Source organism: Mus musculus, chromosome 8, assembly GCF_000001635.26.
Source record: "Mus musculus strain C57BL/6J chromosome 8, GRCm38.p6 C57BL/6J".
Taxonomy (NCBI): domain Eukaryota; kingdom Metazoa; phylum Chordata; class Mammalia; order Rodentia; family Muridae; genus Mus; species Mus musculus.
In genome coordinates this window covers 91,965,743-91,982,057 of record NC_000074.6, presented here as the reverse complement: position 1 = coordinate 91,982,057, position 16,315 = coordinate 91,965,743, and the positions used below count along the sequence as shown (strand labels likewise).

Genomic DNA, 16,315 nt, shown 5'->3' with positions numbered 1-16,315 from the left:
GTGTTACCAAGGAAGGGCCGGAAGGAAGTCAATTTTCTATCTAGAAGATGTCTTAATTCTACCTACCACTGGATAGTTTGGCTGGGTATGGAATTTATGTTGAAAACTCATTTTATTCAGTATGCTAAAGATGATATATGCTATCTCCTAGTATAACTAATAATCTAATTCAATTGTCTACATTTTTGGTATACTGCACAATTTCATGTTTCTCTTAGAAAATTTAACAGTCGTTATGATCTCTGTTCTTGTGGATCTGCAATAACAGTCTGCCTAAGGTGGGCCTAACAGACATGATGCTGGCCTTCCAACCCATAAGGAAATTCTTGCCCTTCACTTCTGAGACCATCCTTGGTGTCCTTTACTTGGTAATTTCCTCTCTCCCATTGTGTGTCTTCACTGTTTTTGTTTGTTTGTTTGTTTGTTTTTGTTCTTTTTTTATATAATGCCCATCAGTCAGAATGCCAAAGCTCTGTTAAACATCAATTTTTTAAATTTATTTATTTATTTATTTTGTTTTTCACCTGCAAATCGTTTTTTGCTTCGTTTTCTAAGAGGTCTCTTCAACTGTACCTAGCAATCTTTTTTTTTTTTAAATTAGGTATTTATTTCAGTTACATTTCCAATGCTATCCCAAAAGTCCCCCACATGCTCCCCCACCCACTCCCCCACCCTCCCACTCCTACTTCTTGGCCCTGGCCCGTACTGAGGCATATAAAGTTTGCATGACCAATGGGCCTCTCTTTCCACTGATGGCCAACTAGGCCATCTTCTGATATATATGCAGCTAGAGACACAAGCTCCAGGAGGTACTGGTTAGTTCATAATGTTGTTCCACCTATAGGGTTGCAGATCCCTTTAGTTCCTTGGTTACTTTCTCTAGCTCCTCCATTGGGGGCCCTGTGATCCATCCAATAGCTGACTGTGAGCATCCACTTCTGTGTTTCTAGGCCCCAACATAGCCTCACAAGAGACAGCTATCTCTGGGTTCTTTCAGCAAAATCTTGCTAGTGTATGCAATGGTGTCAGCGTTTAGAAGCTGATTATGGGATGGATCCCCGGATATGGCAGTCTCTAGATGGTCCATCCTTTCGTCTCAGCTCCAAACTTTGTCTCTGTAACTCCTTCCATGGGTGTTTTGTTCCCAATTCTAAGAAGGGGCAAAGTGTCCACACTTTAATCTTCGTTCTTCTTGAGTTTCATGTGTTTTGCAAATTGTATCTTATATCTTGGGTATTCTAAGTTTCTGGGCTAATATCCACTTATCAGTGAGTACATATTGTGTGAGTTCTTTTGTGATTGGGTTACCTCACTCAAGATGATGCCCTCCAGGTCCATCCATTTGCCTAGGAATTTCATAAATTCATTCTTTTTAATAGCTGAGTAGTACTCCATTGTGTAAATGTACACACCTAACAATCTTTATGGTGCATTTGTCATGTCTGCAACTCTGCTCTGAACTTACACAGCTCTTTCTTGTTTAGTTTAGACTAAGTTTTAAAGCTCTGGTACCTCATTCTGATTTTGTAACCATAATACATTTCGATCTCTGCAAATGTACTTGATACTTTTTTCTGCCTGCACAGCTCTGATGCCTGAGAATGTCCATAGTTCTGAATTCCTGTTTGCTCCTCATTATGGCATGGCTCTTCAATGTTCCCCACAGGCTCCTATTTGAACCCCTGGTTTGCAGCTGGTTTGTACTGTTTTGAGACCTTATGGAAGCTTTGGTATATAGGGCTTGGCTGGCAGGCCTCTGCTTATGGGCCAGCTGCCTGATCGGCTGAGGTATGAGAAAACTTGTACCCATGCTCTGCCATCCCGCTCTGTGCTTTCCCTACATGTTCTTATCACTGTGAACCCCACTTACTTACCTCTTCAATACTCCCATCCCCATGAAACCCACCCACCTTCTCCATCATGATGGACTGAAAATGGAAGCCAAAATCAGTTGTTTTTCCTTCTGTAAATGCTCTGCCGTATATTTAGTCACAACAACAGTGAGAGATACTGGAAATAGTGCTTGTCTTTCCTTTCTGGAGTTGTCTTTCCATAACTGTGAATCCTCTGGGGCAAGTTTATATTTAAGAATATAGCCGGGCTGGTGGCACAGGCCTATAACTTTGGCTATTTAGGAAGCAGCCGGAGGAAAATTACAAGTCCAAACTTGGCCTGTCTGGACTACAGAGAAGACCAGTTTAGAAAACTTAGTGAGACCACATTTCAAAATGAAACTAAAAAACAGAGCTGGGGTTATGCCCTGTAACAAAGTTCTTTCCTAGCTTTGCACACATGCACACGTACACACACACACACACACACACACACACACACACACACACACACACCAATCAGAATAGTATTAACTGATAGTCCCACTTGCCTGATACAGCGTGTTGACTGGTGAATGATTTGGTAGCAAATCATTGGTAGTATTGTAAGTGTGTTCCTGTGTGTATTATCGATTGGAGAGGAATTCCCCCATTTTACTCTTCTTCCAACTTGTAGGTTATAAGTCTGGTGGTTCATTCTGGGTCGGGGTAAAAATAAGTTTCCTTGGGATCTCAGTGGTTCCCTGGATTTACCTGTCTCTATTACATCTCACACTTTCTGGCTAAAATGTTCATCTCATCTCTAGAAATAGTCTATTCTAATATACTGTAGCTAAGCATTGTGGGAGCTTCCAGTCAAGTACAGTAGAGATCGTACTGGATATATTGAGACTATGGATTGCAGAAGTGTCTGGTTCTAGCAGAGATAGGGAATGCATTTACAGCTAGACATTTATTCTTGTGTGGGTACACCTTTATACAGACCTATATAGATGCTCTCCCATCGTTATTCTAGGAGGCCACCCCAGCCTCTCTTCCCCATGTCATTCTTTGCTGTATCTTTCCACCATACTTGTTGACAGTTGAATGAATCTGCTGACGTCACTTCAGGCCTTTCCCTATTTGTACTAGAATGAACATTTCATGAAACCATAATCTCCTTACAGACTCTTCTCACTTAAACTATGGACTGGCACATACTAGATGCTCAATAAAAACCCATGTACTGATAATGAGTTCTTTCTACTGAGTTCTGGGTTTTTGTAAACCCTCCCCTTCTAGCCATCTCCTCTTCTGTGACCAGAAAAGTCTTAACCAAGGGTTGAAGCAGAGTTGAAGGTGTGACACCCCCACAAACCAGCCCCCGGCCCCCAGCCCCCTCTCACAGGGCTGCATCTCAGCACAGCAGATACAGAACACAGCAGTTACAAAGGAACTCTTTCACTTTGAAAAATGGAAATTGAAAGGATTAAAGGCCCAAAGGTGTCTTGGTTTGTTGTACATGTAAATTAATTTCTTCACAAGACAGAAAAAGAGTGCCATCCAGTTGCATTCTTATAGTACCAAAAAAAAAAAAAAAAAATCTCAGAGGAAACAGCAGACTGGTGCATTCAATTTCCCGCTGCGAGTTAAAATCGCATTAACGTCCAAAAGCAGAAGGCATTCACGTAGATTTAGACTTCCTGCTATTCTTCTGAAGTTAGAGGCCCTCTTTATGGCAGACCAGCATTCCGAGGTAGGGAAGCCTCATGGGGGGTGTGGGCCATCAACCCCTTTGGGTGGGTTGCTGAAGCCCAAACTAGTTGCATCCCGGTGGGAGCCTCCTGCTCTGTCATGCTGACCATGGAAAGCATTTGCCCAGCGTCTTCTAGATGAGAGCACACAAGGGGCTGAGGACCCCACACAAGGAAGGGAGCGTGGGGTCCTCAGCCCCTCCACATCCCCTCCACATCCCCTGACACTGAGCTTGGTACAGACAATGGGCAGATGTTCAGTGCCCAATCTCAAGGAGGCGCAACTCTGAGCGTTTCACCTGGGCTTGAGCCTCCTCCTCTCTCTTTGCCTCTTCTCTGTCAGTAGATGAAGACCCTGCGCAAGCTCAAAGAGCCAAGCAAACATGCATGGGCCCCTCTAAGATGATACGCTAAACCAAATTCTTCCTCCCTTAAATTCTTTAAGTCAGCTCTCTTGCCAAAGCAGTGTGTAGTTTGACAAAAGATTTCAAGTGTCTTAGCTCAATGGATGCCCTTTGGGGATGGTTCATCATGCCAATGTGACTGGGTTGACTTGCCACCATGGGTGTGCCCATGAGAGCATTTCCAGAGAGCTTTAACTGAGGGGCGGGGGAGGGAGACGGACATCCCATGGGCTGAGTCCATGCTGAATAAGAAGGAGGTCTGCTCAGCCTCAGTGTTCTTCTCTCGGCTTCCTGAGTCGGGACACAGTCCGAGCAGCCACCTGGCTCTCTTGTTTCCATGCCTTTTCTACCACAACGAACCATATCCCATCTTATACCCTGAGCCAAAGTGAACCTGTACCTCCTCAAATCACTTGGGCAGTATATTTCATCCCAGAAAGGAGAAAATGAATACACAGCCCTTAATAAGATCTCTCCCTCGCCTGTTACTGGCCTCTTCCAGAAGTGAAATAGATATTATTTGTTTTAAAAATCACAAGCTTAGATAATTCTTTTTTTTTTTTTCTTTCCAGAGTCAGGCTGACAAATACTGACTACACAGGAGACGCTTCCCCAAGGGCAGCGAGTACTTCATTTCCTTCATATAAACAAACACAGGCCTTTTCTCAAAACAAGGTGGCAGTGCTCACGTACAAGCCAAATGGTGAGGTCACTGCCTGTGAGGCCCTGCCAGGCAGCGGAGGGGACCCGCTAGGTAAGAACAACTTCCAAGGGGAGCATTGTGATCGGAGGGTTCCCTTGGCAACTCCTCTTTTGGTAAGTCCATGAAGGTTAAATGGACTTAGAGAGGCAGACAGGAGTAACTGAAGGTGACCTCCCCACACACCCCAGAGTTTTGAACTATTTGCCAGAGACAGAGTCAGCTAGACTCTTCTTCGGTGGGATATTCTCTGAAGATAGACACAGCAGGGGCACTCATTTAAGCACGCTCTAAAATGATGACTCAGCAAACAAAGGCAGGTTGGGTAAATTGCTTGCCTGCTCTGCACACTGAACTAGAATGAGGAGGCTGGACGAGGAGACTGAGGTGGAAAGGCTGGAAGAGGGAGGCTGGCTTCATCTAGCCCTTCTAGTGTGAGGGATCAGGCCTGAGAGTGAAGCCAATGAGCAGCCAACCAAGTTTTGCAAGTGTTTGACGTCTGAATAGGAGCCAGTTCAAAGTGATCCACAGTAGACAGTCTGCCCCTGCGCTTTTCCAGGCCGTGGTTATGAGACATGAGAAGTGCACATCCCCCAGAGCCCAGCTCCTCTGCCAAAAACATGTCCTAAATGATGTCTCTGACATGCGGCTATTAGTCCTCGGCTTCCATTACTACAGAGATTAGCGCCTCTGCCAAACTTTTTAAGGTTAGGCAAAACCTGCCTTCCAGAGGTTGGTATGTATTAACATAAAACAAAATGTTGCATAGACTGCTCTTTTACACAGTAGCAAAGTGTGTGCCAGCAGTCACCTTGGAGAGCTGCATTGTTACTGTATCTCATTCAAGAATGTCTGCCACCAACTCCTGGAGAACAAGAAGGTAGTGCAGGTAAAAAATGCCCCCTGCAGCTGAGCTTACAAACCTCCTTTTGTTCCTTTTCCTTCTATCTTCCGGGGAGTCTAATATTCCTCTGCCACTGAACAGTGCATTGGACATGAAATTGAGAACCTAATGATATGACTTCACACAAAATTCTATCATTTATAAATTATATATGCCTCAGTTTCCAGAGCTTCCAGACGACTGCGGCATTCACCGGCACAGGGAGAGAAGACCTGAGCTTTTCCACAGGGGAAAGTCAGGTCCAGATGGCTTTTGGAGCTCACCACACCTCAGAATTAGTCAAGGCTGTGGCAGTGAAGGAAATCCCCGCTCTCCTGACATCACAGCAATTGCTCCGTTACCCCTCACACAGGGCTGCGGAAATCTGAAGCTGACAAGCCTCCATCCTCAGCAGGGGTGGGTGGTTGGTTCCAGAACTTTCAGAGAGAAGCTCTCCCTCAGGTTTGTCTGACGGAAGGGTTTGCCACACCAAAGAGAAGCTTGTGTTCCATGTAAGCCTCTGTCTCAAAAGGGGGAAAGTATGGATCCAATGGTTACGACATGAGTTTGAGTCTCTTTCTGGACCAAGACGGCTGCATCCTTCTACAGGATGCTGATCCCCTGCCATTTTCTCATTCAGAATATCCTGCTGTGGGAGGGAGGGGCAGGTGGTGACTTGAGAAAGGTGAGCTGCTTGCTCTGAGCCTCAGTAAAGACCTGGGGGGCGGTAAGGTTGGGGTTCCTGACCCCAAAGCACTTACTTGATCCAGGGGTGGGGCTGTGCTCAGAGGGAGAGAACTTGCTCAAAGACAGGGCTGTGCCCAGGGAATAGAGGGACAAGATTAGGAATTAGGTCATGCTTAGGAGGCTGTGCCATGTTCAGAGATAAGACTGTGCCAATTGGGGTGGTACAATGATTGATGGGGGGCTGTGCTCAAGGGATGGGACTGTGCTCTAGGGAAGAAGTTTTCTTAGGTGGCACAATCACCAGGTTCCCAGGAGAACCTCAAAGGAACACTGAGAGGGCAGCCTCTTAATTTGTCGTTGTCATCGTCGTCGTCGTCATCATCATCATCATCATCCTGTGTTGTTGTTGTTATTGTTACAGTTTTTCAAGACAAGGTTTCTCTATGTAACACCCCTGGCTATCCTGGACCTGGCTTTGTAGACCAGGCTGACCTCAAAGTCTCAGATCTTGCAGATATTCTTCTGGAATCCTGGGGTTAAAGATGGGGTGAGGGCAGCCTCTTTAAACAGTGAGATAAACCTGGGTCAAGCACTTATGCTGATCAGTAGTGATAACTTGGGAGACTACCAAGGGGGAAAGCAGCTTGCCCACTGGGGAGAAATTTCTAGGAGCAAGATTTATTCCAAGCAACGTGATGTCATGAAGACACGAGAGAGACAAAGGCTTCAGTTCCTGGGAAGGTAAGAAGGTGCTGGATCCTTTTCAGGAACGTGCCCTTAAATAAGTTCTTCTACCTGATTCTTCCTCTCCAGGTGTGATTGCCCTCCAAACTCAGAGGTCACAGCAAGCCCCCACTGGATTCTTCCATCCACCCTACCACCATGCCAACCCAGCCCTCCTACAAGACCAGGGAGCACATGCCCTGGCCACACCCCTGTCCTATTCCAGTGTTTGGCTCATGCATACTGCCTGGGTCAGAATTATGCGCAGCACCATGGGGCTTGGACCAGGCAAGCTGGAAGCCTGTCTGTAATTCTTTGTTTAGGTCAAGCAAAGGAACACTCACGGGTAATTCGCAGTGTCTGTACTCAGAGGTATTGCCAATCTCATTATCATTAATTTTTGCATATTTAACTACAGTTTTTAATTAGATGGTATTTTATTATTCATGCACATAATTTGTGTCGAAGTCTGACTGCTCCCTTGAAGGAAAAAAAGGGGGGGAGCGCAGGAGGCTGATATTTCTGAATTGGAAGTCAGGGTTGGTGCTTCTATTTGGCTGGAGAGCAGAGCGGCCTCTGAGTCTATAATGGTTCTCTTTTAATTTTGCTAATAGCTATCATGTTATGTACCTTTATAAATTTGTTAAATCCAGAGTGCTGGGAGTAGTCTCTGTACGCGGTGACTGTAAACAGCCCGCTCTGTTTGGTCTTCGCATACAAACTGTTTGCTCAAGCTCCTTGATGTATTATTAAAACGGGTAATGGGCCCCTGGGAACGCATCTAGTTATAGGCCTTCATTTGCAGAATAAACCATGCGTTGTTTTCATCTTTACTCATGATTGTTAATGGCGCTGATGATGAGGTGGGTGGGTTCTCTGGGCTCTGCCTTGATCCGCGCCTGTTTTATTATGCAGGCAAAATGGCCAGGCTGCTGATTTTGTCGAAGGTTTTCAATTAGTCATTTGACTGAACACATCTGTGCTGGCATCCACCCAGAGCTGGACGGAGGCTATTACCAGTTTACACCCGCTGAACCGTGGCCATAAACTCGGATGGGAATAAACCTAAATTGGCCTTTTAGATATGGCTGAAAAGTTGTAACGGTGCAGTGTTTTATAGCGGTGTCGGGAAGGTGTGAACTTTTCTGCCCTTCTGGCCTAGGAACCTGCTGTGATATTCCTCCGTTCAAATGACTCACTTACAGGCTGCCTCTAATATCTGTTTACCAATGTGTGTCCATGACTTAATCGGCCGGCTAAGTGGGTAAGATTGCACTGTAGGGCTGTGGTGGTTTTTTAGTTTAACTGTGTTGGTAAACAAAGGCTGCCTTGGTGTTATTGGGCAGTAGATGGCCCAGGCTCCCGCACCTTTTACCAAAATGGACGCTGCTTTGTAGCAGATCAGAGAGGCCTCCTGGGGCTGGGAGTGCCACCCGACTGCAGTAGGGCAGAGAATCTGTCACTAGTACACAGAAGGAGAAGCAGATGACCAGACGACTGAGGTAACACTGCTGTCTCCTTGATGCTGAGCTCCCAGGTGGAGCTCTGAGGTTGCTGAGGCTGAGCATCAACAGGACCCTGTACTGTTCTCTGCACTCGCAAGGGGCAGTAGGCAAGGGGGCTGAGGGCGGGTGTCCAGCTTCTGACGAGTGATGGCTAATACTTCCCGCAGCAGTCACCTTCTCCCAGGGCTTTAGCTTCTGGCAGTCTCGCTGTTGCCTCATGACTGCCTACGTTCACCCTCAGTAGACGTGATAAACACCAATGGCTCCCAGCGAACCTTAAAATCTGTCTTCTGTGGGAGGACCCATTTCCTATGGTCCCCTCCCCTCCCTTGTATGCCATATTGTTTCCTGTTACCCCCTAATCTTCTCCAGTCTGTGAGTGTGGGTTGGAATTTGGTTCAACAGCCATTTCACTCTCTCCTGTGGCATGCTTGTGCCTTTCCCCATTGCTATCTGAAGTCCTCAGACTCTTGGCCACCACCATCACCATGGTGACCGTCATCTCCATCATTTGCCTCACCCAATCCCATGGCTTTGTTGCCATGTCACATAGCACATATGAGAGTCTACACCTGCATGCCTTCAGTCTTCATAGCAGTAACGCCAGTACCAGAGCACACTCACCCTGCCCACCTCAGAGATGAGGAAGATAAAGTGTAAACAGATACGGTGGAGAAAACTGCTCTAGGTCACACCCACAGCAGACAAGCACAGGGATTCAGGATTCGAGTGCAAGCAGTAGGCTACCCAGCTAGAGCAAGTTTTCTTAAGCCCTGGGTTTGAAATAGCAAACTGAGATCAGGATGGCTTTCATCAGCTGGGCCTGCTTTATGTTTATATCTTTTCAATGCTGGCAAACACTTAGGTGAATGTGTGTGTGTGTGTGTGTATGTGTGTATACACATACATATATATGTATGTATATATATACATATATATACACACACACATATTTATATATACATATATACATGTATTATACATATATACACACATATAGTGTGTATACTTATATATATGAACCATAAACACTTACATACACACTTGCTCTTTAAGATGCTGAGAGTAACAGCAAGAGGTCAAGGGATGACCTGCCCAATCTGATATTTTCCCCCCACCCCCTTTTTTTTAATTGGAGATTTTCTTTATTTACATTTCAAATATTATCCCTGTTCCTGGTTTCCCCTCTGAAAACCCCCTCCCTCTGCTCACCAACCCACCCATAACTGCTTCCTGGCCCTGGCATTCCCCTACACTGGGGCATAGAGTCTTCACAGGACCAAGGGCCTCTCTTCCCATTGATGACCGACTAGGCCATCCTCTGCTACATATGCAGCTGGAGCCATGGGTCCCACCATGTGTACTCTTTGGTTGGTGGTTTAGTCACTGGGAGCTCTAAGGGTACTGTTTAGTTCTTATTGTTGTTCCTCCTATGGGGCTGCAAACTCCTTCAGTTCCTTAAGTCCTTTCTATAGCTCCTTCAATACAGACCTTGTGCTCAGTCCAATGGTAGGCTGCGAGGATCCACCTCTGTATTTGTCCGGTACAGGTAGAGCCTCTCAGGAGATAGCTATAACAGGCTTCTGTCAGCAAGCACTTGTTGGCATCCACAGAAGTGTCTGGGTTTGGTGACTCTATATGTGACGGACCCCCAGGTGGGGCAGTCTCTGGATGGATCCCTTATATTTCACAATACCAAATACATCTGTCAAAAGTCAGTTTTTGGCTGCTTGTGAAATGAAACCATTGAACTTGTTAGCAGTGAAGTTAATAAGCAACTACCTTTCTCTCTCTTTCACTTTCCCTCTCTCTCACTCTCTCTCTCTCTCTTGCTCTCTCACTGTCTCTCAGTCCCATCAACTTTAGCCTCTCAAGAAAACTGAGATGCCCCAAATTACAATTAAGATTCTCAAGTGCACACTCCCAGCAGAAAATCTCTTTTCTTCTGGCTGTAGAAGTCCTCTCCTACATAGCTTGTATTGTGGCTGAGAGCAGAGGCTTCAGCTCAGGCAGGATAGTCCCCAGCTGCAAGATGACGAGAGCCTTCCTGAATTATGATGTCCTCCTCTGTGAAATGGGACCTCCTCAGAGCACACCAGCTCCCGAGGTGCTTACAGAGAGTAAAGTGGGCATAGTACTTAGGAAAGTGTCTGGCGCTTGACTAGCATCCTGTAATTTTTTTTATGGACTATAAACTTTATGACAACTTAGCCTAACAGGCTGGATGCCAAAGAAAGAGACTCCGTCTCTTGTTTAAGATGTCTGTTTTCAAAAACAGCTTTGTAAAGGTTACAGTATCTGAAATGTTACAGACTGTAATAGCTGTTGATCCTAACTCTTTCACTAATCAGAAGACACTCAAGGACAAGATATATGCCGTTGCCAGTCCCACCCCGTGTGTGTCACCCAACACCTGGTGTAGTGTGTGCCCAATAAGTGATGACTAGACAGGTGAGCCAGTAGCAACATGGTTCACCAGCCTCTGCTCTCGTCAGTCTTCATCACTATGGTAAACACTTAAGAGAAACAGTTTAAAAAGAAGCATTCTTCATGGCTCCTGATTTCAAAGGACACATTTAGCCAGTAGTCTCTCGGTCCGATGACCATGGGTCTTCAGTAAACACCATTGATGGAGAAGGAGTGGTAGAGCAGAGACTCTCACCTCACCTCAGCCAGGAAGCGGAGAGGGAAGCAGGCCCTTGAAGGCATGACCCCCCATGACCTCTTTCTTTTAAACAGTCTGTGCCTCCAGAAGTTCCCAGCGTTTCCCATAATACCATTGGATTAAGAATCCATCTAGGATTAATCCATTGATTAGGTCAAAGCCCTCACAATCCAATCACCTCTCAATGATTGGATCTGCCAGCCAGGGACCAAGTTGTCAACACATGCGCCTTTAGGGAGATAGTTCTTATCTGACCCATAACAGCCTCAGTAGGCAAAATTTACCATCTTTAAAATGTGAGTCCTTCGGCCCACCCTTGACACACTGGACCACAATCTCTGCATTTTGAATAGATTTTAGCATTGAAAGCCTTGCATGTGAGCTTGCAGATAATTCTGTATCCAGAGAAAAATTATTTCTAGCCCTTGACTAGTTTCTCACGAGTACTTGGTATTTGATGAGTTATTGACCAGATGAGTTTATCATGTCTGGTGGTAGCTGAGGGATTTTCATGTTCATTTGGCCCCAGGAGATGAAGACCCATCAGATGCTCCCTGCTACAGGTCCTGGATACTCTGGTGCTATGCCTGGTTTCCAAAAGGAGGGGACCACAGTCTTCTGTGGAAATTTCATTTCCCCTACTGCTCCTCCAGCCTCCTGGGGCCACCTACTGTCACCCAACCTCTGAATGCACTCCTTGTCTCATTGATAGCACTCAACACACCACTTTCAAGCTCAAGGTCAGGGTCATTTCTACAATCTCTCGTGGCCATACTGTGCTTAACAGAGCCCCGAGGTTGCAGGCAGTGGCCTGCTGGACTTCCAGTCTAGCAGTTCCTTCTACATTATTGATCCTTTTTTTTTTCTCTTCTGAGCATCACTTTTCCCTTGGGCCAAAGGACTTTGAACCCTGGCTTTTAAGGCCACTCTCCCACTGTTTACGTAGACTCTTTCCTCTAGATTCAGTCTATGCCCACTTCTCCCCCTTCTCCTGAGATCTGCCGTACTTAGCGAATTTAATCTCATAAGAACTGACTCTGACAGTACTTTATTACAATAAAAAGAGCAGCTGACTGGAGACTCAAGCGTGCTCACCTGTCATTTGGGGATGGGCAGCAAGGTTGGCTGAGTTGTAGTCAACTTCTTTGCCATCTTAGTTTTGCTTCATAAACATTCTTTCCGCTCTATGAAGCTGCTTTTAAAATATTAAGGCTTTTTGGACTGTGTTCAAATGAAAATTAAATGGCTAAGTGGATATATTCAGTGATAGCTGATGTCTGTATAGAGTGCTTTCTCTGTCCCCGCACCTCCCTCTTCCTTCTTTCTGACCGGATCTGGCCATTTTATATAATTCTGACTGGGCTCAAGTTTTTAGTCCTCTTGAGTGCCAGGATCATAGGCTACACCATTCTGCCTGACTCTGGTGGAACCTTTTCTAATACCAAGAAGGATCATGGGCATCGTGTGCACAGTAATTCCATGGAGCCATCAAGCATGCTATGGACACCCATACCACAAGCTGGTATTAATCCTGTGTCCATTCTACAGATGAGACTAATCGAGGGAACACTGAAGCACACTGCTCTGGGTTAAATAGCTAAGAAGGACAAAGTTTAGATTTGAACGCTAGGCCTCTGGCTCATGAGGCAGCTATAGAAATGTTCTGATTGCCGGTTTCTGGCATAACCTTTGTTCCTATTTCCTTCCTTACACGGGAGATATGCCTACAGGCAGAGACACAAACAAAACTATCCTTGTTGAAAGGGAGGCCAGACCAGTTGGACTAGCCAGGACTGAAAACTTCTTAGCCCAGTTTCCCAGGAATGATGAGAGACTGCAGCCGCCCCTCCCTAGCTCTGTGCCTGGGTTCCACAGACGCCCTCCAGCACCCAAGTGGCTACCTGCTTCAGCTCAGGCCCTAAATTGGCCATACTCGCCTGGGTCCAAGGAGCCTTCTTTTCTCTCTGTGTGGTGGTTGGACAGATATCACCAGCAGATGAAAGCGGGGGGTCCAACAAAGGGAAAATGAAATTTCCCTTGAGCTATTTGCCCCGGCTGACTCACCCGAACCTCCCTTCCCAGGATGAAGAAGAGTTCTGATGCTCTGATGTTGAGAGCATCAAAGGCTGATCCCCTCGGCTGAGTAGTGACACTTGGAGGCTCAGCAGCCAGGCCTCCAGAACACCACTCCCCCTGCTGCTGAAGCCAGACCCTTTGAATGTCCCCCGCGTCATTGACTACCACCTCTGCCCGGACTTACCTGGCCTGCCTCCTGCTCCTCTTCACCTGTCTCTGATGCCACCGTCTGACAGAGACAGCACCTCTAGAGCCCTGCTCTGAACCTGCCTCAGAGTTCAAAGGTCATGGAAGGAGTGCCCCAGCAAACACCGGCCAGCTTCTCTTTCCAGTGATGCGTCCAGAAAAAGGTCGTTCCCAGTAGCTACATCTTGTCTTCCTAATTTCAGTGCCAGCCATGTTCACTGCTGATATTTCATCCATCCAAAATAAATAAATAAATAAATAAATAATAAAAAAATTTAAAAAGCAAAAAGATCCAGATAGAGATGGATGAACCACACACAGCAGAGATGCTCACAGCATTAAGATTCTGTGGATGAGCTCATGTGTCTGGTGCTAACGCAGACTCCAGTCTTTATGTGGCCCTGTCACACACACACACACACACACACACCCCGCACCCTCCTCACGGCAGGATCGCCATCACCTTTCTCTCTCAGAGACTTTTTAAAGCATCTCTCTGAATTAAACATAAATTCTGAGCTGCTTGCAGCGTTTCTCTTAAAACACAAGGGCCTCGAGCTGGTGGTGAGTAGAATTCAAACCCTGCTTCCGAGCTAAACGGAACGCTGAGAGATGGCTGGGAACCCGTTTAGACAGGAGCAGTGGCTGGGTGAGATGAGGGGCCTCTCTTTGAGATTTGGAGAAGACAAACATGTGCTTTCCTCCTTTCCCTTTGTTTTTAGAAATTAGGATAGCTTTTCAACACATTGCCCTCTGCTACTCGGAGTGAACGGTCGGAGCACGGCTTTTATTCCCAGCTCACTAAGTCAAGTAAATAGAAGCTTACAGCATGGAACGAGGAGTGATAAGCAATTCCCACTGCTGCGAGTTCTTAATATATAAATTCATCCCGCAGCACTTGAGTAGCAACTGGCAAAGCCAGAAACAATGGAAAGCCGCCAGGCCCGGCTCCGACGAGGTCAACCATCAAGGTTATCTATACGCAATTACTGGTATCTACAAACTTGCATAGCTGTCAGCTGGTCAGAGCCCAGATGAAAACTCACCATGCGCTCGGAAAGCAAATATAGTTTCTGAGGAGAGCCTCAAATTAGCTCCGTGAATGACTTGGCTTCCAGCGTGCACCAGCCGGCCCGCCTTTGGGGAACATTTCTGCAGACAGTTCTTCAGTGTCTAAATTTGGGCATTATCTTACAAATCTCTGTTCCCGAAGTAGGAAAGAACTGGAATTGCTCCTTAACCCTCAGCGACGATAAATTATATCACTTAACAATAGATAAACTCGGGACACTTTTCCTGTGCGGAGCGCCTATTGTGAAGCACTTTCTAATCGGCGGCATCTCCTCTCCCCGGTCGGCCCCACTAAAGACCTGTCGGTGGGGAAGAGACACAATAATTTGTTTTCTAGCTCCTCCTTCAGTGCCATCCATCATGTGAGGACACAAGGCTGCTCGGCAGCAGATATGGATCTGCTTCCGCTGGAGTTCCTCTTCCCATCGGACTCTGCCAAGGGGTCGTGTTTTCAGAGCCGTGCTGTGCTTCCAGAGCCTGGAAATGAGGCCCCTGCCCTCCCTGGCCGGCGTGGAGACAGGAGAAAGGGCAAGTCATGCTGTTGTGCTAAAGGAGGCTTCTGGGGGCAACCCCGCATCCTCCAGCGTCTGCCCCATAGGTCCGTGTGCTAACGGTTTCACCCCCTAGGGGGCGATGTTAGGAGGTGGTGGGATCAGTAAAAGATGAGGCCTGCTGGAGAGCTGCCTAGTCATTAGAGAGAAGGAATTGTGAGACCCTGGCATCTTGTCTCTTTCCTGTTTTTGGTGGAGTTTTGTTTTGTTTTGTTTTGTTTTGTTTTGTTTTGTTTTGTTTTGTTTTGTTTTGTATTTAGTTTTGTTTGCTGCTTCCTGGCCAATGAGGTGGGCAGTTTGTCTCACTGAGAGAGAGTTCTGGCTATGATATGCCTCAGACAGTCACTGAAAACTCACAACTATGAGCCCCAACAACGCTTTTTCATCTAAACGTTCATTGTGCTTGTTCTTTGGGTAGTGAAGGGGAACTAACTGGCCGCCACCACAGCCCTAACCATGGTCTTTGCTGGCAGCTATCTTCCCACCAGGACCTTCCAGGGCCCCCACAGAGACGTTCTTTGTATGAGGGGGGGTTAATCAAGGCCCCAGTGATTTTCAGATTATCTGCAAGAGGCCACACATTGGAAGTAGATTAAGAATCAGCTGCCTTTGATCTTGTCCGTGGACCATTTGAACTGTGACTCCATTTCCACTCTGTCCCTCTCACCTTTTTGGTCATCTTTTGCTGACATCTCTCCTCCAGTCCTGCTCAAGCCTTGAACGTTAGCTGTGGGTTCACTCTCCCTGAACTACAAAATTAAGGACTGTGACACATCTACAGTATAACCTTCACATTAATCTGCCTAGGTTTTATGTCTTAGGGTTTTACTGCTGTGAACAGACACCATGACCAAGGCAAGTCTTATAAAGGGCACCATTTAATTAGGGTTGGCTTATAGGTTCAGAGGTTTAGTCCATTATTATCAAGGTAGGAGCATCGCAGCATCCAGGCAGGCATGGTGTAGGCAGAGCTAAGAGCTCTACATCTTCATCTGAAGGCTGCTAGTGTAAGGCTGGCTTCCAGGCAGCTAGGATGAGGGTCTTAAGCACACATCCACAGTGACACACCTACTCCAACAAGGCCACACCTCCTAATAGTGCCACTCCCTGGGCCAAGCATATACAAACCACCACGCTTTGGGATGGAGGTTTGGTAATGGTTTTCTTCATACGAAATGATTTTACATGGGGCCACAGAGCGAGGAAAAGGCCAGAGGGAGCCATGTCTGTTCCAGCTCTCAATCAGGGCAGCTCGGGCTTCTGGGCCCAGGTAGATGGGGATTTCATCTATGTATGTAC

General features: G+C 46.5%; 1 long non-coding RNA gene across 1 annotated transcript, besides 1 other annotated feature; it reads left to right on the top strand.

Moving 5' to 3' along the window:
• The first annotated feature begins 4,551 nt into the window (after positions 1-4,551).
• On the top strand, positions 4,552-7,795 carry LOC115486949. Its single transcript, XR_003947582.1, has 2 exons — positions 4,552-5,376; positions 5,456-7,795. It is a non-coding gene; the product is annotated as an uncharacterized LOC115486949 (long non-coding RNA).
• Positions 13,755-15,727: an enhancer, noted in NCBI's record as "VISTA enhancer mm1651". NCBI's record gives its function as "enhancer in: midbrain (mesencephalon)[5/5] | heart[3/5]" and the evidence as "EXISTENCE:transgenic organism evidence [ECO:0001131][PMID:17130149]".